The sequence below is a fragment of the Crassostrea angulata genome, chromosome 1 (genome assembly GCF_025612915.1).
Source record: "Crassostrea angulata isolate pt1a10 chromosome 1, ASM2561291v2, whole genome shotgun sequence".
In the NCBI taxonomy this organism is placed as follows: domain Eukaryota; kingdom Metazoa; phylum Mollusca; class Bivalvia; order Ostreida; family Ostreidae; genus Magallana; species Magallana angulata.
Window position 1 is genome coordinate 17,057,116 of NC_069111.1, and position 25,341 is coordinate 17,082,456.

Consider the following 25,341-nt stretch of genomic DNA (forward strand, 5'->3'; position numbering starts at 1 on the left):
AGTGCGAATAATTTAGTTTGCATTACTTTGAAGTTGATAGTATAGACACGTATATCATAAAACATTAGTTATAAAAATATAATCGAAATTCAATTTGTTTCTTTAGAATTGTTACTTTTTATATAAAACGCTGTAAGCTACCAAGAGTAAAAACGTTTGTAAAGAGTTTATGTTACCCCCCGCAAACGAAGTTGACAGGGGGGGGGGGGGGGTAGGTATATAGGAATCACCTCGTCCGTCCGTCTGTTTGCACATAATTCGTGTCCGTTCCATATATTTCTTATGGAGAAATATTGGAAGTTCTTACTTCACACAAAGATTGTTTATGACCTGAAGGTGTGTAATGACCTTGAGCCAAGGAAATTTGGGCAAGTTATTGTTAAAGAAATGCTTAATTCCTGTCTGCGTCATATCTTGTATGAATGCGAATGATTAGAAGGTAAAATTTTACACAAAGCTTGCTTGTGAAAGGAAAAATTAAATTAATTGTTCTTTTCTCATTCCCGCCCGCCCCTCTGAAAAAAGGGAAGTTCTTATTCATAGGAAATGGCCGGTTATAGATTGCATCCATCATTTTCTATAATAGAAATATACTTGACTTATGATTTTTTCTTAGCGGGGGGTATCAATTGTGAGCTTGCTCACAGTACCTCTAGTTTAGTAAAGGTCCAGATCGTATGGAGGATCTTCGAGTATCTGTATACCATAGCTTGCATAACTCTAATTTACTTACAAAACAAACAAATTAGTATTCAAGTAAACAAACTCCATAATAAATTGTGCTCATGTAAGGTGGAGTATGGACCTGGGAAGATAATCAAGTTCAATGTACCAGATAAACCGTGTACTTATGAAGAGTTAAAGTGTGATATACAGGCAAGAATTAATTGTTTGAAGGACAAGGCTTTTGGAATGCAATATCTCGACGATGATGCTAACTGGATAATAGCAATCAGCAACACCTGCATTGCCGAAGCATTCAGGTGCGCCGTTCCTGTCGCCGGATCGTCCATGCGTCGGATCAAAATGAGAACTTTTGACCGATGTTCCCCCCAGCCAGTATCATGGCAATCTCAGGAAGCTATCAAAACTTTGAAACCGAAATCATAATTTGTTGAAGAGCAACATGATTCACCTGATATCACTATCAATTTAGATCTTCATGAACGTGACCAGCGCCAACTGTCAACACCTATTTATAAGTCGCTGCTACAAATTTTGATTGAGGAATTAGAAGATTACTTCGGCGTAAAGTCGGTAGAACTTGATAGTGCACGGGACCATCTATCTCATCTAGGGAATAAGTTTAGTAACCCAAATGTCAAAATTGATAAAACTTAACTCCAATGTGGAAACTGTCACTTTAGACTTGGACACACAAAGCGGAATTGTTCTTTAGGGCCATGTGAGGGGCTGCAATATTGCGGAGATATTGACAAGCATGACTACGAAAAGAAACAAGTCATTAATGCCCAAAGCCCAAAGTGCCGTGAAAGTTTTGTCAAGAGATTTTGGATAAATTAAAACAAAGTATGGCAATGAAAAGAACCGCCTTCGAAGAAACATGCGACACTTTTTTTTAGCAAGGTTTTGCTTTATTTGGTTAACACAGACATCAACAAGTATTACCCCGTAGGAAATTTTGGATTGTGGGCACTTGCAATGGGTGCAATCCATCCAGATATTGCTGTTCTTGAAAAGTATTTCCGAGGTGTGGTACCTAAAAATTTAGAAGATGCATCGAAAACGTTCCAATACATTCTAAAATCTCAAAAGTCGACGCATATTTCATTTGAAAACAAACGTGGGAATCCTGTAAGACGCCTTCTTGAGGAACAAGGAGTCCAGTTTCCAAATTTCAGCGAGCCTACCAGTCCCCGATTCACTACAGTGGCTCACAGTGTCCAACACATAATGCCATGCCACCAAAAAAAAAAAGACTTTAAGAACCAACCATGCATAGCCATACTATAGCTACTACGCTGTAAACTTGTCATTTGGATTTTCAATTTTTAGCCAAAAAGGCTCAATTACGTTATGTGAGAAAATCACTTCTTTTTAATGTTTTTTTGTACGGAATACTGATTTTTCTATCATTAAACGTTTTGCAGAATAAATAATCGTTGTTATAGAGAATCATATAGTATATTTAACACTTAAGATTTTAATATTAAATGGAAGACAATCTAAATAAGATTTTCTGACTTTGAAAAAAAATGTGAATGTGTAAGTCATGAGTTCGAATCTCGCAAGGGTTTTTAAAACTTTAATCTCTTCAAATATTTTTAAAATGTTTTGTTAAATATGGTAAAATTTGAAAATTCTAAACCGGTGAAAGTAATTCAATTATAATGTATTAATAAATCGCAAGTGTCCCATTCCACCTCAAGTACAGACATCCACGAAAAAATTGGTTCGGGGGGTACATAAATCACCGTAAACAACCCCTAACGCGGGGGAGTCGACAAAAAAAGTAGGGAGGAGTCGATTCCAACGCATGGGGGAGTCGACTTTCTTCGCTTCGAAGACCAAAGTAATTTAGGTCACGCCTTTTGTAGGTATTTATATGAAGTATTTCCAAAAAGTATATACCGCACGGAAGACAGCGATAGTCAAACTTTGTGTCGGTCATTGGTCCGAGTGCTCTATGCGTCTAGTAGTCTCAAACACTTCGAAACTATTTGACAGATATCAAATTCACGATGATCGGGTGATCAAAATATGCATGATTTGTAAAATATACGACTTACTTTGGGATACAGACAGTTGAAACAGGCGAACAAATGATCAACCTTGTAAGTGCAATAATCAAATCTTAACAAACCTTAGGGAAATATGAGTAATCAAGACATTTTGTGTTCAGATGTAACGGTAACGTAGGGTAGAGTCGATTTTCGGAAAACAGAACGCACGGGGGAGTAGAAAATATTGTTAAAAATGCAAAATATGCGTTAAAATAAAACGATATATCTTCATAACTTGACTTTTTCTCTTTTCTTATGATTTTTGTATCTCAAACCATATCAAAAACACAAAAGGTTCACACACTGTATTTTTTTTTTGGTCATCTGTAAATCATGTGTGTATTTGCTATTGAAGGGTGGTTGGTGGATGCTCTTGTCAATATGATTATCTAGTAAGGTCGCGGCGTCGTTGACTTGTTAAATTGGGGGGGGGGGGTGTGTCTGCAAAATAGTTGTATTTCTGTGGACTGTATGTGAACCGAATGCCTGCTTTTCATTTTGTGCTGATTGAAGCATCTGTAGTTAAATCATTAATTTTATATGGCTATTGGTACTTTGCGGAACGGAACGGAACGGAACCAGTTAAGAGGCCCCAAAAGGGGAAACAATATTTTTTTTAAACGTCATTATTTCAATTTAACTTATCGTAAATGGAAGATTGTTTTACAAATTTTGCTGTATTAATGAACTGTGTATTACATAAAATATGCTACTCATTGCTCTATAAGTCAATACACGCTTCTTTCCCGAGAAAACCTAAAGTCACTAGTTGTTTTATGATGTTTGATTGACACTGTAAATATAAAGTTGAGGTTTAAACCAAACTCAATTAATCTGTGTGTGTAAAGTCGATGAAAATTACTTAAGTAATCTTTCTTCTGAAAAGATTTCTTCTGGTTCCGTTCCGTTCCGCAAAATACCATTACCCGTGTGGATATTGGTATTTAACGGAACGGAACGGAATCTTTCAAACTTTTTAAATAAAGGAAAACATCATACCAACTACTAGCTGTTTGTTTATTTCTATGTTCTTTTGAGATAAATGAAGCAAATCATTTCATCAATTCAAACATCTTGCATATGTGCATATCACTCCTGTGTTGTGTACAGCTATAACTTTTATTTCATCTATGATACTACATTACTTACACGGATGATATTACTAGTTTGTTCATCAAGCTAGCAATAACGCAATGTGTATCCCATATTACGTAGAATTCTAAAATATAACGAGCACATTCGCAAGGAAAAAGTTTAATATTCATCACTTACCTTCCGTCTGAACAATTTTCTTCTGGTTCCGTTCCGTTCCGCAAAATACCATTACCCGTGTGGATATTGGTATTTAACGGAACGGAACGGAATCTTTCAAACTTTTTAAATAATGGAAAATATCATTACAACTACTCACCGTTCCTTGAATTTTTTATCAGATTCTTTAAAGATGAATGAGTCTATCAATCAAATCAATTCAGTCATCTTGTGTATTTGCTGATTAATAATTTCAGCGTTTGTGTGCGTGTGCTGCATACAACAACAACTCTGTTTTGGGTTTTTTTTTTATCAATTTCATATCATTGTCACGGCAGAACTAACTAGTTGGTTAATTAAGCTAGCAAAAACATAATGCTTTTATCAAGTAGAATTCATATTATACCAAGATCATTCGCAGCGCAGGGATAATATCGATAAAAATACTTGATAGTCTTATTTGAAATAAATTTGAATGAATGATGATATAACAAATGTTGTTACCATACTTATAAATAATTTACTTCTGGTTCCGTTCCGTTCCGCAAAATACCATTACCCGTGTGGATATTGGTATTTAACGGAACGGAACGGAACCGTTTAAAAATTTTGAAATATAAAATATATCATAACAACTACTAGCTGTTTGTTTATTTCTATGTTATTTTGAGATAAATGAAGCAAACCAACAAATCATTTCATCAATTCGAACATCTTGCATATGTGCATATCACTCCTGTGTTGTGTACAGCTATAACTTTTATTTCATCTATGATACTACATTACTTACACGGATGATATTACTAGTTTGTTCATCAAGCTAGCAATAACGCAATGTGCATCCCATATTACGTAGAATTCTAAAATATAACGAGCACATTCGCAAGGAAAAAGTTTAATATTCATCACTTACCTTCCGTCTGAACAATTTTCTTCTGGTTCCGTTCCGTTCCGCAAAATACCATTACCCGTGTGGATATTGGTATTTAACGGAACGGAACGGAATCTTTCAAACTTTTTAAATAATGGAAAATATCATAACAACTACTCACCGTTCCTTGAATTTTTTTATCAGATTCTTTAAAGATGAATGGGTCTATCAATCAAATCAATTCAGTCATCTTGTGTATTTGCTGATTAATAATTTCAGCGTTTGTGTGCGTGTGCTGCATACAACAACAACTCTGTTTTGGGTTTTTTTTTTATCAATTTCATATCATTGTCACGGCAGAACTAACTAGTTGGTTAATTAAGCTAGCAAAAACATAATGCTTATATCAAGTAGAATTCATATTATACCAAGATCATTCGCAGCGCAGGGATAATATCGATAAAAATACTTGATAGTCTTATTTGAAATAAATTTGAATGAATGATGATATAACAAATGTTGTTACCATACTTATAAATAATTTACTTCTGGTTCCGTTCCGTTCCGCAAAATACCATTACCCGTGTGGATATTGGTATTTAACGGAACGGAACGGAACCGTTTAAAAATTTTGAAATATAAAATATATCATAACAACTACTAGCTGTTTGTTTATTTCTATGTTATTTTGAGATAAATGAAGCAAACCAACAAATCATTTCATCAATTCGAACATCTTGCATATGTGCATATCACTCCTGTGTTGTGTACAGCTATAACTTTTATTTCATCTATGATACTACATTACTTACACGGATGATATTACTAGTTTGTTCATCAAGCTAGCAATAACGCAATGTGCATCCCATATTACGTAGAATTCTAAAATATAACGAGCACATTCGCAAGGAAAAAGTTTAATATTCATCACTTACCTTCCGTCTGAACAATTTTCTTCTGGTTCCGTTCCGTTCCGCAAAATACCATTACCCGTGTGGATATTGGTATTTAACGGAACGGAACGGAATCTTTCAAACTTTTTAAATAATGGAAAATATCATAACAACTACTCACCGTTCCTTGAATTTTTTTATCAGATTCTTTAAAGATGAATGGGTCTATCAATCAAATCAATTCAGTCATCTTGTGTATTTGCTGATTAATAATTTCAGCGTTTGTGTGCGTGTGCTGCATACAACAACAACTCTGTTTTGGGTTTTTTTTTTATCAATTTCATATCATTGTCACGGCAGAACTAACTAGTTGGTTAATTAAGCTAGCAAAAACATAATGCTTATATCAAGTAGAATTCATATTATACCAAGATCATTCGCAGCGCAGGGATAATATCGATAAAAATACTTGATAGTCTTATTTGAAATAAATTTGAATGAATGATGATATAACAAATGTTGTTACCATACTTATAAATAATTTACTTCTGGTTCCGTTCCGTTCCGCAAAATACCATTACCCGTGTGGATATTGGTATTTAACGGAACGGAACGGAACTGGCTAACAATTTTGAAATATAAAATATATCATAAAAACTACTAGCTGTTTGTTTATTTCTATGTTATTTTGAGATAAATGAAGCAAACCAACAAATCATTTCATCAATTCAAACATCTTGCATATGTGCATATCACTCCTGTGTTGAGTACAGCTATAACTTTTATTTCATCTATGATACTACATTACTTACACGGATGATATTACTAGTTTATAACGCAATGTGTATCCCATATTACGTAGAATTCTAAAATATAACGAGCACATTCGCAAGGAAAAAGTTTAATATTCATCACTTACCTTCCGTCTGAACAATTTTCTTCTGGTTCCGTTCCGTTCCGCAAAATACCATTACCCGTGTGGATATTGGTATTTAACGGAACGGAACGGAATCTTTCAAACTTTTTAAAATGTGAAACATATTTTTACAAAGGCAACATTTATTCATTATATAATAAATTATTTGATTTTTTTTAGGAAGAATTAGCTAGTTGGTTAATCAAGCTAGCGAAAGACAATGTTTACATCAAGTCAAAGTTTATATCAAATCCATTTGCAAGGTTATAATCATTTTTAAAAATAAATACTTGATAGCCTTATGAGTGGGCTGACTTATTAAGTTGGGATTAAACTTCAATTGCGCTTCCGTAAATTAAAATTCTGGGAAGGAATTAGACAGTCCTTGTTAGAGAAACTCGAAGATTCTAGGTCAAACTGGATATATATCTTGAAAGACTGCCCATAAGTATCGTCTGCATTCACGGGCCGGGGTCTTCGGAATCAGCTTAGTGAGATTGGAGAGAAAATGCATCGGCAGTAGTTTGCGACAGGACCATGAAATTCAGAGTGCAATCTTGCAAATTACAATTTTAAGTAATAAGTAGATTTGCAATCGTACAATGTAAGTACTTTGCTATAATATATAAGCTTCTCTCCGCACATATGCATATAGACATGAAAATAAGCGTGCAAACTAAAAATACACTTGCCTATTATCATTCTTCTGAAAACTACATTACCCGTATTTTAATAGATTGTGTATACTATTAACGTTTGACCAAAAATAATATTCCGCTGGCTGACTTTCTTAACTTTCTTTTTAAAAAGCTAACCTATAGCTTGTTTGTTATACATTGAAATGAATAATTATATAACAAATGTTGTTACGAAACTTTTGAATAATTTTCTTATGATTCCGTTCCGTTCCGCAAAATACCATTACCCGTGTGGATATTGGTATTTAACGGAACGGAACGGAATAATAATAAAAAAAAAAAAATAATGGAAAATATCAAAACATCATTTTGGGATATAAGAAGCAAGCTAACAAACCATTTCATTAATATAAAATTATAAATATCTTGTGTGCTTATCTTGTGTACAACGTTAACTTTTATTTCTGTTATGTCTTGTGCATATCTCATGTATTTTGTACGAAAGATTTTGTGTACGACTTGTTTGTTTATGGGTGGAATACTACATATTTCTAAACGCTCGATTACTACAGTTTTTTGTAAGCCTTGAATTCCACTGTGTAAGTGTTTTGACTGTTATAATTATGTATTATTAATCTTCTAGTGATGTAATTTACCTCTGTCTTTATTGTCAACTATGCTTAGTTTTGCATATTCTTGTTACAGATGGATTTTAGTTTACCATGTGCTTCAAGTATGGTGCGCCATTTCGTCGACAAACATTACATTTTGAACTTGATAATTACGTACTGTCAGTTTAATAAAGTCAATTGATTACGGTTTTAACTCATTATTTTCTATTCAATTAATGAATTTATTTATAGAATATATTTAAGATATGTTGCATTACTTAATTCTATGTGAAAGGTATATTTAATTGTTTTTCTATGGAAACCAATACCTGTCATTTTTATTTGTATTTTGTTTATTACAGATTCTTATCGCATTGCAGTTATCAGTCAATTAAAATCTTAAATGCTTACTTTATGTCACATTTTGCACGAGAATACTTTAATTACAGGGGCTTGGTTGTTGGATAGTGAATTTCCTAATTATTTGTTCCCGAAGAAAAAATGGATTAAAATTGGTAATCTTATGTGTATTTCTGTGTATTGCAATAAATAAATTCACCGAAACCCCCCGTTTCAATCATGTTAAAAAAGTGTATTCAATGTACATTAAAAAAAGTAAAGGGACGACACTCGCCATTTTGGATTTATAGGGGGTCCTCATTTCAAGCTATGTTTTAAACAAGTTCTTCCGTTTCTCCAACGATTTCTGACGATATATAGGTTGTAAAATGTTAAAATTACCTATTCCTATCGTCTGACTACATCTGTACGCTGCATAATAAACACATCTTTCCGAAATGTACTAGATACTTGCCAAACTTATCGAAAGCGAGGCGTAGTGAGTCAGTAACTAACCTAATAAGTAATAGTATGACGTGCCATAAGGGTAATCAGTTGTCGTTGTGATTGATCTAGCGTTGGTGTGTGATTTGTGCTTTGAATTCATTTGTCTTTATATGTATATTTTAGTTTCTACCGTCGATGAGAGATTTATTGGCCAATAAATACATTTCCGAATATTTTGTTTTATTATAATTCTATGTTAATTTCTGAAAGCAAGTTTTCGAGATTGTTTGTGCATATATACGTCTGTCTGTCGGTGTATACACTTGTCTGTACATGTGCTTTTTTATCTTCGTTATGTGACTGTGTCTATATTATACTTATATTCTAAATCTCAAATGAAGTGAATATATGATGTGTATGCACTGTAAAACTAAATATATAAGATGATGTGAATAACTTGTACATGAAAGTTCGAATAAAAAAAAAATACTGAAATCTGATTGGTTTAGACGCAGTTGATAATCCGTTATATTACCCTCAGCATTAGCAACTCCCTTGGCAACGGGTAACACACAAATTGTTACATACGCGTACGGTTTGCTGTATAATTCTCGTCATTTCTATGTAGAAGCAGTAAAATGTTCTCTAGAATTAAAGGGGCATGGTCACGATTTTGGTCAAAAATTATTTTTTCGATTTTAATGTTTATAATGCTTCAGAAAGGCATTTTGAATAGACAATCAAAATTTTAGTGTCATTTGTTGACTAATAAGCGAGTTACAGAGCTTACAATTCCTCGCAATGTAAACAAAGCTTGTGTTTACATTTTGTTGAAGTGAAAATTCCAGTTTTAGACCTAAAATGAATGTGTTAATCGTTAGGAACTGATTATTTATGCTTAAAATAAATAAGAATATAGACAAATCAGCTTGAAAAAGATTTTTTACTGGTATATTGAACCTATGTAAACAAAAAAAGGGCACGAGCCTTGTTTACATTATGAAGAATTGTGAGCCCTGTATCTTGCTTAAAACTCACCGTCGGGCACCCAAATTTCATGTGATCATTAGAAATGCATTCATAAAGCACTGTAAATAATAAAAACAGAAAAATAAAATTTGACCAAAATCGTGACCATGCCCCTTTACAACATTCAGTATAAAAAAATAAATAGTCCTGTTTTGGAGGGTAACAGTTGAAATTGACACAATTGAAAGTATTAGATAGGCGTACATGGTAACATCCATTTTTTTAAAACTTGATATAAATACAACACAATCTATGATCTGTTGAGACCTGACATAGACTTCATTAAAGCCAACGATATATCCTAAACTATACCACGAAAAACGACACACAAGGCTGTTTAGTCTATCCTTATTTAAATGGGAAGCAACTCCATTTTGTATAAAATTCTAACATCCGGTAATGTTAATGCATTCATGTTTTTTCCGAGCCTGTCGGGAAGGCCCGAGAAGTTGCAATTAGACTGCACTGATTAGTAACACAAACTTACAAGCGGAATACAGAGACACATGATTAAGCACATTTAATCAACATTATGATAATCTGTCTCTTGCTGTATCATGGATATGAAAATTCAGTGACATGCAATCCATTTAATGTGCACATTATATTTTTAACATATAAAGCATGTAAATGTATATTTAGCCATGATCAGTGGCAGTTAATCTCTATTATAAAACTGATCGTACGAACAAAGCCCTGAGATGGCTTTAAAAAAAAAAGATTCCGTTCCGTTCCGTTAAATACCAATATCCACACGGGTATTGGTATTTTGCGGAACGGGACGGAATCGTGAGAAAATTATTAATAAGTATGGAATCCATATTCTTATATTAATATCTATTTTAATGTATTACAAATAAAGCCATCAATTATTTTTGAAAATAATGTTATCCCTCAGAATATGTTTGATATAATATAAAATTCTACTGGATGTAAATATTTGATAAACAAACTCGTTTAATCTCCCGTAAACTCCCGTAACAAATACATGTTCGTTATAGATTGAATAAATGCCGTGCTTGTTATGATATTTTTCATATTATAAAATTTTTTAAAGATTCCGTTCCGTTCCGTTAAATACCAATATCCACACGGGTAATGGTATTTTGCGGAACGGAACGGAACCAGAAGAAAATTGTTCAGACGGAAGGTAAGTGATGAATATTAAACTTTTTCCTTGCGAATGTGCTCGTTTTATTTTAGAATTCTACGTAATATGGGATACACATTGCGTTATTGCTAGCTTGATGAACAAACTAGTAATATCATCCGTGTAAGTAATGTAGTATCATAGATGAAATAAAAGTTACAGCTGTACACAACACAGGAGTGATATGCACATATGCAAGATGTTTGAATTGATGAAATGATTTGTTGGTTTGCTTCATTTATCTCAAAATAACATAGAAATAAACAAACAGCTAGTAGTTGTTATGATATATTTTATATTTCAAAATTTTTAAACGGTTCCTTTCCGTTCCGTTAAATACCAATATCCACACGGGTAATGGTATTTTGCGGAACGGAACGGAACCAGAAGAAAATTATTTATAAGTATGGTAACAATATTTGTTATATCAACATTCATTCAAATTTATTTCAAATAAGACTATCAAGTATTTTTATCGATATTATCCCTGCGCTGCGAATGATCTTGGTATAATATGAATTCTACTTGATATAAGCATTGTGTTTTAGCTAGCTTAATTAACCAACTAGTTAGTTCTGCCGTGACAATGATATAAAATTGATAAACAAAAAATGAAAACAAAGTTGTTGTTGTATGCAGCACACGCACACAAACGCTGAAATTAATAATCAGCAAATACATAAGATGACTGAATTGATTTGATTGATAGACTCATTCATCTTTAAAGAATCTGATAAAAAATTCAAGGAACGGTGAGTAGTTGTTATGATATTTTCCATTATTTAAAAAGTTTGAAAGATTCCGTTCCGTTCCGTTAAATACCAATATCCACACGGGTAATGGTATTTTGCGGAACGGAACGGAACCAGAAGAAAATTGTTCAGACGGAAGGTAAGAGATGAATATTAAACTTTTTCCTTGCGAATGTGCTCGTTATATTTTAGAATTCTACGTAATATGGGATGCACATTGCGTTATTGCTAGCTTGGTGAACAAACTAGTAATATCATCCGTGTAAGTAATGTAGTATCATAGATGAAATAAAAGTTATAGCTGTACACAACACAGGAGTGATATGCACATATGCAAGATGTTTGAATTGATGAAATGATTTGTTGGTTTGCTTCATTTATCTCAAAAGAACATAGAAATAAATAAACAGCTAGTAGTTGTTATGATGTTTTCCTTTATTTAAAATTTTTTAAACGGTTCCGTTCCGTTCCGTTAAATACCAATATCCACACGGGTAATGGTATTTTGCGGAACGGAACGGAATCAGAAGAAATATATTCAGGAGAAAGATTACTTAAGTAATTTTCATCGACGTTACACACACAGATTAATTGAGTCTGGTTTAAACCTCAACTTTATATTTACAGTGTCAATCAAACATCATAAAACAACTAGTGACTTTAGGTTTTCTCGGGAAAGAAGCGTGTATTGACTTATAGAGCAATGAGTAGCATATTTTATGTAATACACAATTCATTAAAACAGCAAAATTTGTAAAACAATCTTCCATTTACGATAAGTTAAATTGAAATAATGACGTTTAAAATAAATCTTGTTTCCCCTTTTGGGGCCTCTTAACTGGTTCCGTTCCGTTCCGTTCCGTTCCGCAAAGTACCAATAGCCTTTTATATTTGACTGTTGCATTATATAATTATCCATATTTGTACTTCTATTGTACGCAAAATAATACAGTCATCAACTGTGCTTATCTGAACAATAAAATGCTTTTTTGGTTATGTATTCGGGTATGATGGTGATTAACATTCAAGAAAAGTACATAAACCGAGTTATCAATTTACGTATGTATATATCATGATATGCTTGCTACTATCATAGCCCTATTAATCACTGAAGAAAGCGTTTTTACTGTTTATTTTGTGATAGTGTATATATAATAGGCTCAGTACTGCTACGCATTGAAGGGTCGCGGGTTCGAGACTAGATTTGTCATTCCTTCTTTTCTATAACTATATATTTACATACACCAAGTGTACCTTCCTCTATTTCTTACGGGCATTGATTGTGTAATTCATAGATCTGTAGAAACTGACAGGGCTGAAGTCTATACGCCTCGTTTATCAACAGCTCGAAATCTTCATCAAGCTAGGAAAAATCACAGACTGCACGAAATGATCATGATGATGTCAGACTCAATTTCTAATTAAATACGATTTGGCTGCTGCTTTTATAAAGCGTATAGATGTACATCGACCGTAATTTAGCTAGTTTTACTTTTTACGATCAATTTATTAATCTGTTAAAAGAAAGATGTAAATATAAACAATGAAATGATTTATTTAATGATTAATACAGTTAACGAAGGTAGCAATCATTGCAGAAAAAAATACGTATGACTATTTCTTTTCTGCAATGTCGCCATCTTCATATCCCGCATGAATCACTAAAGAAGGCATTTTATTTTTTATTTACTGTCAAAACGTTACACATAAGTAACAGCCATTTAACGTATATGAAGATGATTACCAAAGTAATGAGAACTATAGCTACTTGGAAGTTTGAACTTAGCCCATGTAAGTACTTATAGTCATGTAGCTTTACTAAAATGTAAAATCGCTCAATCAAGAAAGAAAAAACGCACGCAATTTCAACATTAAAAGTACAAAAAGACATCAATGACTAAACAAAAAAAAATCAATATAGATCTTCAAATAATTTTTAAAAATTTGATCAGCTAAACAATGGTTTAAAAAGTAGTTCTTGAAAGTCAATTAAACGTTTACGAATACGTTCAAACACATGTGGTTCGTTTCAATGGGCCGCGTAACTGTAAAGAAATAGAAAGAAAATAACTTTTAATAAATGTTTTCTCTTTTAATTCAATTAAATAAAAATGAAAACAAAAAACGAAATTGAATGGAAAACATGAGTAGTACATGTACCTGTCTTTATTGCTTAAATATCTGTGAATAAGTAAAACCATTTTATCTATTTGATGAAGTTGACTTATATAAATAGACCTCGTCTGAATGCTAGTCACTATGAAAAATGAGTTGAACATTCCCGATAGAGTGAATTGGATTTTATTTTTCTACTCCCCCATGTGGTCTGATTTCCGAAAATCGACTCTCCCCTACGTTACCGTTACATCTGAACAGAAAATGTCTTGATTATTCATTTTTTCCTAAGATTTGTTAAGATTTAATTATTGCACTTACAAGGTTGATCATTTGTTCGACTGTTTCAGCTGTCTGTAACCCAAAGCAAGTCATATATTTTACAAATCATGCATATTTTGATCACCCGATCACCATGAATTTGAAATCAGTCAAATAGTTTCGAAGTGTTTGAGACTACTAGACGCATAGAGCACTCGGACCAATGACCGACACAAAGTTTGATTATCGCTGTCTTCCGTGCGGTATATATTTTTTGGAAATACTTGTTAAAAATACCTACAATAGGCGTGACCTACATTCCTTCCGTCTCCGAAGCGAAGAAAATCGACTCCCCCCTACTTTTTGTCGACTCCCCCGCGTTAGGGGTTGTTTACGGTGTAAAAGGCAAAAATCGTCCTTCATTCAGCTAAACAGAAATTAAAATGAATTTTGATTGTAATATATGCTATGAGTTTATTTACCCCAAAAATCATGTTTCAAAACCATTTCGCATATCTTAATTTGATGTCTTATTATATGCATTATTGATTAAGCATTGTTTCATTTGCTTCAATTAGTGCAGGGGAAAAGCAAAGTGAAATATGCGTTTTGTAGATTTGTTACATAAGCGATTTTGTCATAATTCTTAAAATGAAATTTCAATCCAATGTTTTCTCAGACGTCTGCGTTGAATAAAAACCCGCTTCTTTTTTTCTGCTGTCCACGTGCGCTATTTTTACTGCATCGCTGTAAAAATAGATAGCACGCTGATGTATTGACTCCGCCTACAACGATCTGATTGGACACAACTCAGTCAAAACATTACGTAGAAACTTTTCTGGAGTTTAGGTAGCTCCATACTCGTAAAATTCTCTGAGGAAAGTTGAAAAACCGAACTGGTTTCGACTTAATAGACTTAAATGTCATCAATTGTTAGAAAAAATATAAATGTCATCACACTTTTTGAGATGCCAGATAAACATAAACTAAAGCATATTTTAGCATTAGAAAAATGTATTTTTTTTCTGTTAAAAGTAAAAACTTGTATGCAGAAATTTGTTTTTCTTGTTTAATTTTAATGTCAACTTTATCAAAAAACTAAAATTACAAAAATATTTTAAAATTAATCGTTGGAATAAGAAAAACTATAGCATTTAGACATACAACTGAGAGAAAAGTCAGAAAAAGAGTTATTTCCCCTTTGCATAGATAAAATATATCAAAATTTGGAAATTTAGTATAAAATTAAGTGCGAAAATATCTTTAACCTACCAATAATTCTAATTACATCCATGTGATTAAATTCACATAAAATAAATAAAACTATCTTGCACAATTTTGAAAGAATTCAAAGTTTTACAAAAAAGTGTGACGTCACAGAACACTGGATCTACTTTAACGCCTATTAAACGCTTCAATGTACTTTGCTGTAACTGCATGAATGTTTCAGGAATAACATACATGTATTTTTAATTTACATTTTAAAACGAAGGATCAGAAATATGTGTCAATTTTTTTTCATTTGGACAGTTAAAACAACTCCCCAATAATTTATTAAGAAGGTAATATATTCATACCTTGGCACATTTGTAACATTAGGTGAACATTGATTCAGCTTGGTCACATTGGCCTTAAAATCCAAAGGCCAAATTTTAACACAATAAGGCAATACCCGGATTCACAACCACTATATCATGACGCCTCCAATACTATTTTATGAAAGTCTACTACGGGTTATATGGAGTGTTATGATATTCATTTTTTTAGATCCTCGAGATCTTTGTTCCAACATGTCCACACCTGGCGGGTACCCTAGCCAAGGTGTTTCCGGAATGTTTCCTCTTCTACAAGGGGAGCAGCCCGTGTCCCAGTCTGTATAAAAAGATGAGGCAGAAAAGCAGCTTCCAGATGACTACTCTTTTATTTAGATATAACAATTTAATATGACATTTTAACAATAAATATCACTATTAATTACAATGAAATTTATCAACATTAATATTTATTACAACAATCTCTGAAAATAACATATTAGTTGAACCCTCTGAATCTATTAACTTTACTTTTGAGAATGCACGCAAGTGTTTTAATTTATCATACCTGTATAAAAAGAGGAGGAAGTAAGACAGCTTCCAGATGACTACTGGAGAGCTGTGTTTCCCGCGGATGCAAGACTTTTCGTTACCCGGACCTTTCGGGACTTGGTTCACAAGACGTTTCGTGACCCGGACCTTTCGGGTCCTGGATCTTTCGTGACTTGCATTACGACGGTTCGGGATTTGATAAAGATACTTAGGGAGTTAATCAATTCATTAGTTTTTCTTTATTTTACCGTTGATCTTTCATCTCAACCGTAATTTTTACATTAATTAGAAACATCTAAGGAGGGTGGACTACCGATAATTGTTATAAAAACAATCGAATCACACCTTGTAACCTGGCCAGTATAGGTGTGCCCAGGTGTTAATTATGAGGAGACTAATGAAGAGATCCCCCTGTCAACACACACGCGCTAGCACCTATCATTTCTACTGGATACACAGTCAAGAGAAGATCTACTATTACAGGTTTGTTGTTTAATGATTATATAATTTCATTCTTAAAGATTTATATTGATGCAGATTTGTTCATTAACAGAGGTTAATATAATATTCTCAAATGTTTCTACAAAAGTATCATTTGTACATTATACATTTATTTCTTTTTCCTATTATTATTTTCAATTTATGAATAAGATAACTCCCTATCAAATGTAGCATAAATCAAAAATATTCTAAGACAAACTATTAGTTTGAAACTCTTAAAATGATATCTATCATTATTAACAACCTATCTACTTGAAAATATTAAAAAAAACTATTCTAATTGATGCATTATACCGGTATATTGTAATTAGTTTACTAACTTCAACAAAGTATGTAATGTAATGCTGAGTAGTTATACATCAGATATACATGTACATCATATATTAACATTTATGTAAGGTTATAATAATAGTTACATTGTACATACATGACCACTCATTCTTTATTCTAATTTTATGTAAGGTTATAATAATAGTTACATTGTACATACATGACCACACATTCTTTATTCTAATTTTATTTTTAACATATTATCAACATATTTTATTTATTGAGTAATCAATTGAATAATGCAACAGGCAAAGCCTATATAAACCCTCTCCAAAACACAGGATCGAAGTGGTGTTATAGAATAATCTATAGAATACAGTGTACATGTATTACTAGTTTACAGAGTGATATATTATTGATGTTTTTTGCATACAAGACAAGGGATAATTTGATATTAAATAATAAGCTTGACGTTTGTCATATAATTAAAAATTGTAAATTAATTTGTTCTTTAACATATACATGAACACATTCATACCTACATTTATAAACTCATCACCTCATTCATTCATACCGACAGACAAACATATTAAGTATAGAGTTCTCCTGATCTATTTGAAAGAAACAGTTATTAAAAAAGTACTAATGAATAATAAAAAGTCAAAAACACTTAGAAACTATGATATATGATATGTAAAATCAAATTGGCTTCAAAGAAAAAAATTATTTAATATTCTTCTTTCCATGTACAGCAACACAACCAGTAGGATAAAATTTTCTGATGGGTTAGGTAAAATATTTCACTCTGAATGTGGTGTCAAACAAGGGGATGTTCTTAGCCCTACACTTTTCAATATTTATATTGATGGTATTGTCAGTGACTTGAAACAAAATATAAAATGTGAACCTGTACATGTAAATAATCTCAATGTAAACTGTCTGCTTTATGTTGATGACATTGTTATTCTAAGTGGTTTACAAACTATTGTTAAAATTGGAAATTACAAATCAATGTTGATAAAGCGAAAATCATGATTTTTAACTCAAATAGTAAACATCAAAGCATCAATTTCACTTAGTGAAATACATGCTTTGCCAATTCTATTCATAAAATTGCACTGCTAAATTTCAGCGCTCCAAAGGTGATTTCTGTTACTGGAGGTGCTGTAAGAGAGTAAAAAACCATCTATGCGCTGCAACGGTGATCCAGAGGGGAATGGATTACCAAAAAAGGACATGTGTTGCACAACCACCCTGCAGAACCCGGAATACACCTTGCAGTTAAAATGAAAATAGAGGTACAAAAACTTAATTTGTAAACTGCATTAACTAACCTCGTAAACTGCATTATATTTCATATTCTTAAAATTATTTTGACTTGATGAACAACAAATAGTTTTATTTTTAGGTAAAACAGAATGCAAGACACAACATCTTCACATGTTCAGCCCCTCGCATATTGGAAGAAGTGATGTAAAAATCTGCAGACGTGAATGCACCCAGAGCCAGCAGACCAAAAACAACCAACCTAACAAGAATGGCAAACAGAGTGGGGCTAACAATGAGACCCAAGGACCCAAAGGACTTGGACTTTGAGGTAAATAAATATAAGTTTAAGAGATCAAATGTTTTCTTATTATAATTGTTTTTGATAGTTTATGTAATTAAATATTAACAAACTTTTGTCGTATCTTTTAGCTGGATCAACAGTTTCTGGAGGACCAGATCCCCAACTTTAAGACACTTGATATCTATGCATCTGGACAGAGACACCTACTAGTCTACTCCGAAACCAGCTCGAACTCCTGTCCAAGGCAAAAACATGGTATATGGGTTCGACCTTCCATGTAGTGAAGAAGCCATGGACCCAGATTCTCAGCATCCATGCCTTCATCAGAAGTGGCCAGCACATGAAGCAGGTTCCACTGGTATTCTGCTTCATGTCTAGGAAGAGGAAGGATGACTATTATGAGGTATTATATGTACTTATAATGTAGTGTTATATGGGTATCATCACAATAAAGATTTCAATCTTCCGAAAACATGCAAATTTCAAAAATGAATATAGAATTTATCCATGATGCAATTCAATTCTTTTGCAGAAACTTCTCCAGATTGACCATCTGATTCCAGAGCAAATCTGTCTGCAGAGTTTTGTGGTCGACTTCGAAGCAGCAACGTGAGAGGGCCATCCAGGATCGTTTCCCTGGATTCATCATTCAAGGTTGTGCTTTTCACTGGACCCAAACTGTCGTCCGGAAAGTGCAAGAATTAGGGTTGCAGGTAAACACTATTATCTTAATTAATGTTTCCATAGGAAAAAAATTCTATTAGCTTGATAACAAATTGGTAATAATGATAAAAAATTGAAAATAATGTATGTATAATGTTATTTTTATGATCACTGGTAAGTAATACTGTTTTTCATTTTTTTTTCAGAGAGCTTACAATGAGAGAGGGGACATATTCTCCTTCCTGGGGCAGGTGATGGCACTACCCTTTCTTCCGCCTGAACACATTGCGCAAGTGTTCCAACACTTGGAGCAGAGGGCAAGATCCAACTTGCTGATCACCTTCATGGACTACATCTGGAGACAGTGGATAACATATCCTGTATTTCTATTGAAGAACTGGAGTGTCTTTATGGCTTTCTGCGAGGACTAATAATGACCTTGAGGGCTAGCACAACCGCCTCAATCGACATGTGAACCAGCAAGGGCCTGTGCCGTTCTATCTTCTTCTGAGAGAGCTGTACAGGGAGGCAGAGAACATTCCTCTGCAGGCAAGGCTGCTTTCTGATGGAAAAATGGAACATCTGCACCGAAAGAACTCTCTTGAACTAAATGGAAGACTTTTCCAGAAGTTGGAGGAGTACAACAACGTTTTTGTGCATCCCTGTATGGACCAGTTCCAGTGTGAACGGAAGTAGCTGTTAATGTGATTATGCAGTTGTGATGTGCAATGCTGTTGTACATAACTTTGTAGCGCTTGTTATGTAACTGTTAGATTTCAATATAATGTTTCTTTACTAAAAAAGTTTCTCTATGTGTATTTGTTAACGCGCATGTAATTGATTTTGAGGTGCATAATGTTTTGATGTGTAATGCTGATTTTGGTGATGCATTATGTTTTGATGTGCAGTGCTAGCTGTTTGTAGATGCAGTACTAGTATTGGCATTTAACAGATTTACCTCCAAATAATGTCTAACTGTTTATATGCCTGTTATATGTATAGCTTTATTAAATATTAAATGAGTACAACTTATCATTGAATTTGTTTCCTTCATAATGTTAAATAATGCCCAGGTCAATGAAAAAGAAGGTAGGATGCATGTAACAGTGTTTTTTTAGTACATTGTACTATGTTGACTTCGATGAGAAGAAGAAATATATAAATTATTGTCAAAAAAATACATCCAAGCAACAAGATACTAATTAGATATAAGATATGATCCTAATTGAATAATAATATGTCCACCCAGCCTTATATATGGGTTTATGTAATAACAATAACAAGGAATATAATTTCCTAATAAACATGATCAGATAAGGGTGCAAGTCTTGAAATGTTAGAATTATACACACTATGTACAATGGTATCCATGATATATAACGTTAATGAAGAGACAAAGGAATACCGTATTATCGTAGACATGATAGAACTAATTTTATTTTATGTTATAACTACAATGCTACAGTTTATTTAGATTTATTAATCAAATAATAAAAAATCATATAAAAATGACGAATTTAACTTACCTTTTATCATCCATGAAAAAGTTATACTTCACTCACGATATCACGTACAATCAATCCGCATTTCCTCTGATTTATTAAGAAATTGATATACTGTATTACATTATTAACTACGCAAAATATAATTACAGTACTATACTGTGTAACATACTTCAATCTTTAAATTTTCTCAAGTCACGAAACATCTTATCAGGTCTCGAAACGTCAGGGTCACGAAACATCTTGATCACGAAACGTCTCGAATTCTTTTCCGACCCCCCATTTTCTACGCACGGACACTGCGCTACAACATTCTCCTCCTAATAAGTAAATGCTATCAAGTGCATACTAATGATCTGACGCACCGTGGTCAGTAGTAGGATTTTATTTAGATTTTAGCGTCGACAGGCTCATCACTGGACTTAATAACACATTTCTCCAGGAACATAAATAAACATACGCTATCTATATAACGCATGCACTTTAACCAATTTCTATAGAATCCGTTATGATACACGTACAATTATGACATATAACACTTATAAAACTAAACACACAATGCATAGCGAAAGTGCTGCTTATATGTACTACACGAGATGTATTGATGTAATTTGCAAAAACCATTAAAAAAATAAACATAGATTCCTAGAAATATAGAAAAGATTAACAATAATCACTAAGCATGAAGAATTTTTTGAAAAATTATGCATTGTCATAGTTATGATGCAAATGATCTTTTTTGGTCAGCACTTCTTCCTGCTCTACCCTCTCTGTTACACGAGTGTCTCGTATGCTGCATTGCGCACCCAGGCAGTCATGCATAACATTGTCTTTTAATGACTTTGCTTGTATGAATGACAACAACGTCATTTCCCAAATATAATTTTGGACAACCCAGTGAATCACAACTTGTTGAACACTCTATGACTTTTTGTATTATTGCCATCATCTTTGTTTGACCTCTTGTAGGCAAAACTATGATGAATGAGTTCTTTGAAAACTCCACAGCTCTCCTAATGAAGAAGTATTCAATATATATGGAAACAATGCATGCATTATTGTTAAATTATTATTATTATTATATATAAATGCACACATGATGACCCAGTGGTGGTAAAACCCAAGGGGCCATGAATTTCATAATTTTTACCCCCTGTTACCCAGAGATGACATATGCCAAATTTGGCTGAAATTGTTTCAGTGGGTTAGGAAAAGAAGCTATAAATGTTTAAAAGTTTACGAGCAACGAATAACTTATGACAAACAACGATGCACAAAAACAGATAGCAATAGGTCACCTGAGTGACTCAGGTGAGCTAAAATGAGGATGCTAAGAATTACTCCACTCTTCACTATCATTTTAAAATATTATACATACATTCTCGCTTGGTGTCCGATACTCCACCCAGTCACCAGCATTGACCATTTTACCACATGCTGTGATTGTTAAATCTCTCAAAATTTTGTCATCTGGGAAGTGATTGTTGGTGGCCAGCAGGGAGAGCATCTCGTCTGTTATTTCCTTTGTCATGGTATGTCTGTTTGACTGTCGATATAGTTTTTGGATGTCATAAGTGACCGACTCTCCCATTAATTTCTGTATCTCTGTTATGTCTCAAAACTGCAGAACATGTGCTGAAGCATTTTTCCTGTAAGTCAATATTTCTGGTAATCCATGCAACTAAAGTCATAAATCCTTTCAGTTTACTTGTACTAATACAGAAAGTTGTAGAAAGTAAGGTAATGAATCCAAGAGTTCTCTAAGGTTCTCTGAAGTTCTTTAGCGTTCTCTGTTAAGTAAGACCAGAGAGAGAGAGAGAGAGAGAGAGAGAGAGAGAGAGAGAGAGAGAGAGAGAGAGAGAGATGTGCTGAAAATGAATTGGGTTTGTTGAATTTATTACACATCAAGTTAAGCAAATCTTCATGAAATTAGGTGTGTACATGCAGATCTCTATGTGAAGGAGGATAATGTGCATATAGAAAGTCACATTTAAGTAATGGATATACCATACAATTTTGACTCTTTTGTGATGTATTGTAAATTATTCCATGGGTTTGGTTGGGGTTGATTAATATAAGTCTATTATATTAATATAAGGTTATTATTGTTTATTCAGGCATTATCCCTATGGAACCTCATACAAGGCATTGTTAAGAAAGAGCATTTCTCGAAAAATAGGTGTGTAAAAAGAGGAAACTTTTAACAACCAAAAAAAAAAATATTTATTTTTTTAAACGAATTTAAAAATACAATATTTATCATTGCATTTTCTGTAGTTTTAAAGAAATGTAAAGTAAACATTTGAAATAAAATCACAATAAATGTAAAAATTATAGATAGCTTAACCTCACGGGGAGTCTCTCTCAAATGATCACGTATTTCAAATTCAGTGTCAGGCGCGCAGAAATGAACAGATGAGTTGATAATGACGATGGAGGACGACGGCAATTTTAACGATCTTGATTTTTTGGAACTTCTTGGGGAGAGGAAGAAAACTTTACATTGAGTCAAATAGCAGAACTAGATTGCATGTAATCAGAGTGCATGATACATGTATCTGATTTTGCGGACATGACATTTGAACTTGGATATCAAACTGAGTGAAGAAACGGGACCCAGTCATTCTAGCATGGAGGTAACCACCATGCAGGAGACGTTTACTTTTTCGGAGAATTTGTCAAGATTCGGATGCATCGGTTGATAGATTATAGCAGCAATACGTAATATTAATAAACATCACCTACCTACGTATATTATTGGCGTTCTTTAATAACATCTTACCTATTTACCTAGCACTGACACCTGAAATATTTCCTTTAAAACGTATATAATCATGTTGTGGCTGCAGCATTTCCGGTTTGTAAATGTTACCAATCGCGACGTCTGTAATATACAACAGTCTACATTGATAACTTGGTATTTCCGGTAGAAAACCTAAATATATATGCGCGCCCTTTTTGGGACTTTGGGACTCTGTTCAGGAATTATTTAGTTAGGATTTTTAAAGCTGCTTGGTCCGATTTTATATCAAATTTTATGCACGCTTTTAAACGATGGCTATGCTTAGTATATGTATAATAATAGACATTGCAGTAGTTTTACCCGTCAATTATGCCAAATTTCAGTGAAGAAAAATACGTACAAAATTTGCTAACAAAACAAACGACACTAAAAGGTACCGCGTTATTTCGCCTCATGTTAAATTTCACCCCTGACAACGAGACGGGTATGGTTGTATTACGACTTTGAAATCGCTTTAAATAAAGGTCGAAATGATCAGACGAATTACAAATAAACATGTGTACATTTTGTTCGCTAATATTTCCAAAGTCTGCTTTCTTTACAATCGATGCATAGCATGCGGGTTGAATAACCCCAATCATTCGGGGGACGAAACCAAGCGGTTTCCTTTTCTAAACATTCCCGTGATGCATTTTGGTTTGTTTTTTCGTTTGCCCAAAGAGAAATTATTTTTATTTACTTTGAATATTTCTAACTTTGAAAGGAGACGGATTCTGCTGGTGTAAATAGGAGAAAGTCCATAACCTTCTAAGATAAATGATTTGTATGGAAAAAATTTTGATACTGTAATTACAAAAAAATCGGACAAAGCAGCTTTAAATAATATTTGGTTGCCAGTCTGCTATATATTTATCATTCCCCCTTTTCCCCATTGGATTTTATACATTTACGGTGGATATTTTATTTTACTGTTTACTAGGCGGTATATTTCCCCTCTTTAGGTTGTCTTAAATTATAGCATTGTTATTGATTAAAATCTATTTGAAATGTTACCTTCAGTTAAAAACTAAATACAGTCTAAGACTGTGTTACCCCGTATACCTCAGGCATTATTTCCCTTTGTCATTAAAGAACATGAATATGAGCAAAACATTATTGTTGCTAGTATTGATGAACCATTAGTACTTGGATTTGATTTTCTGGCTCAGTACAAGTATACAATAGATGCAGCTAGTAACAGTTTACAAATTGGTCAAATACCTGTGGAATCAAAGGTCAATAAGTCTCCTTGTAGAACCAGAGTGAAGACACAGTACTACCCCCTTCTAGTGAAACTGTAATTAAGGGACGGGTGGAAGGAAACAGTTATTCAACAGAAGGAATACTTGAGCCCTGTAGCGAAAAGCTGACTCAGAGCGGTGCTGTTGTAGCTCGAGCACTTGTAAACCTTACGGATGGCTTTGTATCCATGCAAATTGGAAAATTTACAAATGAAACCATTACTGTTTTCAAAGATACTGTCGCTGCAGTGTGCGACGAAGCTTCAAAAATTAAGACAGATAACCCCATAGAGTTGCAGAAAGTTTATCAAATAAACCAAGTTGAGTCACAAGCAATTCCTGAGCATTTAGCCATCTTGTATGAAACCTCATGCAACTTGTTGAACGAAGAACAGAAATTATCTCTCAAGAATTTGTTACTGAAGCATCAGAAGACGATTCCCATTTTAACTGGTCAAAGAGTTCTCAAGTAGGGTTGGATACCGGTACACGGTACCAATACCGTACCGAATACTTGCTTTAAAGATACCGGTAAAATACCGTTTCATTTAATACCGGTACTAATAACGGTATTTCTGTATCTTTGAAACCTTTTTATACAATTAAAATGATTTTAAAAAACGATTTCAGACTCTCTAAAATCGAATTCTCCGCGCATTAAAAGGATAGGCTAATTAACGAAATATGAGCTTTCTCATTCTTAGTAAGATC

The 25,341-nt window shown here is 33.4% G+C and overlaps 2 long non-coding RNA genes and 2 pseudogenes across 2 annotated transcripts; 2 read left to right on the forward strand and 2 right to left on the reverse strand.

Annotated features, from left to right (window-relative positions):
• The first annotated feature begins 7,741 nt into the window (after positions 1–7,741).
• On the forward strand, positions 7,742–9,210 carry LOC128159885 (uncharacterized). Its single transcript, XR_008240206.1, has 2 exons — positions 7,742–7,912; positions 8,030–9,210. It is a non-coding gene; the product is annotated as an uncharacterized LOC128159885 (long non-coding RNA).
• Positions 9,211–18,013: 8,803 nt separating this feature from the next.
• On the reverse strand, positions 18,014–19,451 carry LOC128170989 (uncharacterized). The gene is made up of 3 exons (XR_008241971.1): positions 19,321–19,451; positions 18,650–19,120; positions 18,014–18,146 (listed from the first exon to the last, which is right to left on the reverse strand). It is a non-coding gene; the product is annotated as an uncharacterized LOC128170989 (long non-coding RNA).
• LOC128170979 (uncharacterized) lies at positions 18,098–20,514 on the forward strand (annotated as a pseudogene).
• Positions 20,515–20,676: 162 nt separating this feature from the next.
• Positions 20,677–23,384, reverse strand: LOC128177814 (uncharacterized; annotated as a pseudogene).
• Positions 23,385–25,341: the final 1,957 nt, after the last annotated feature.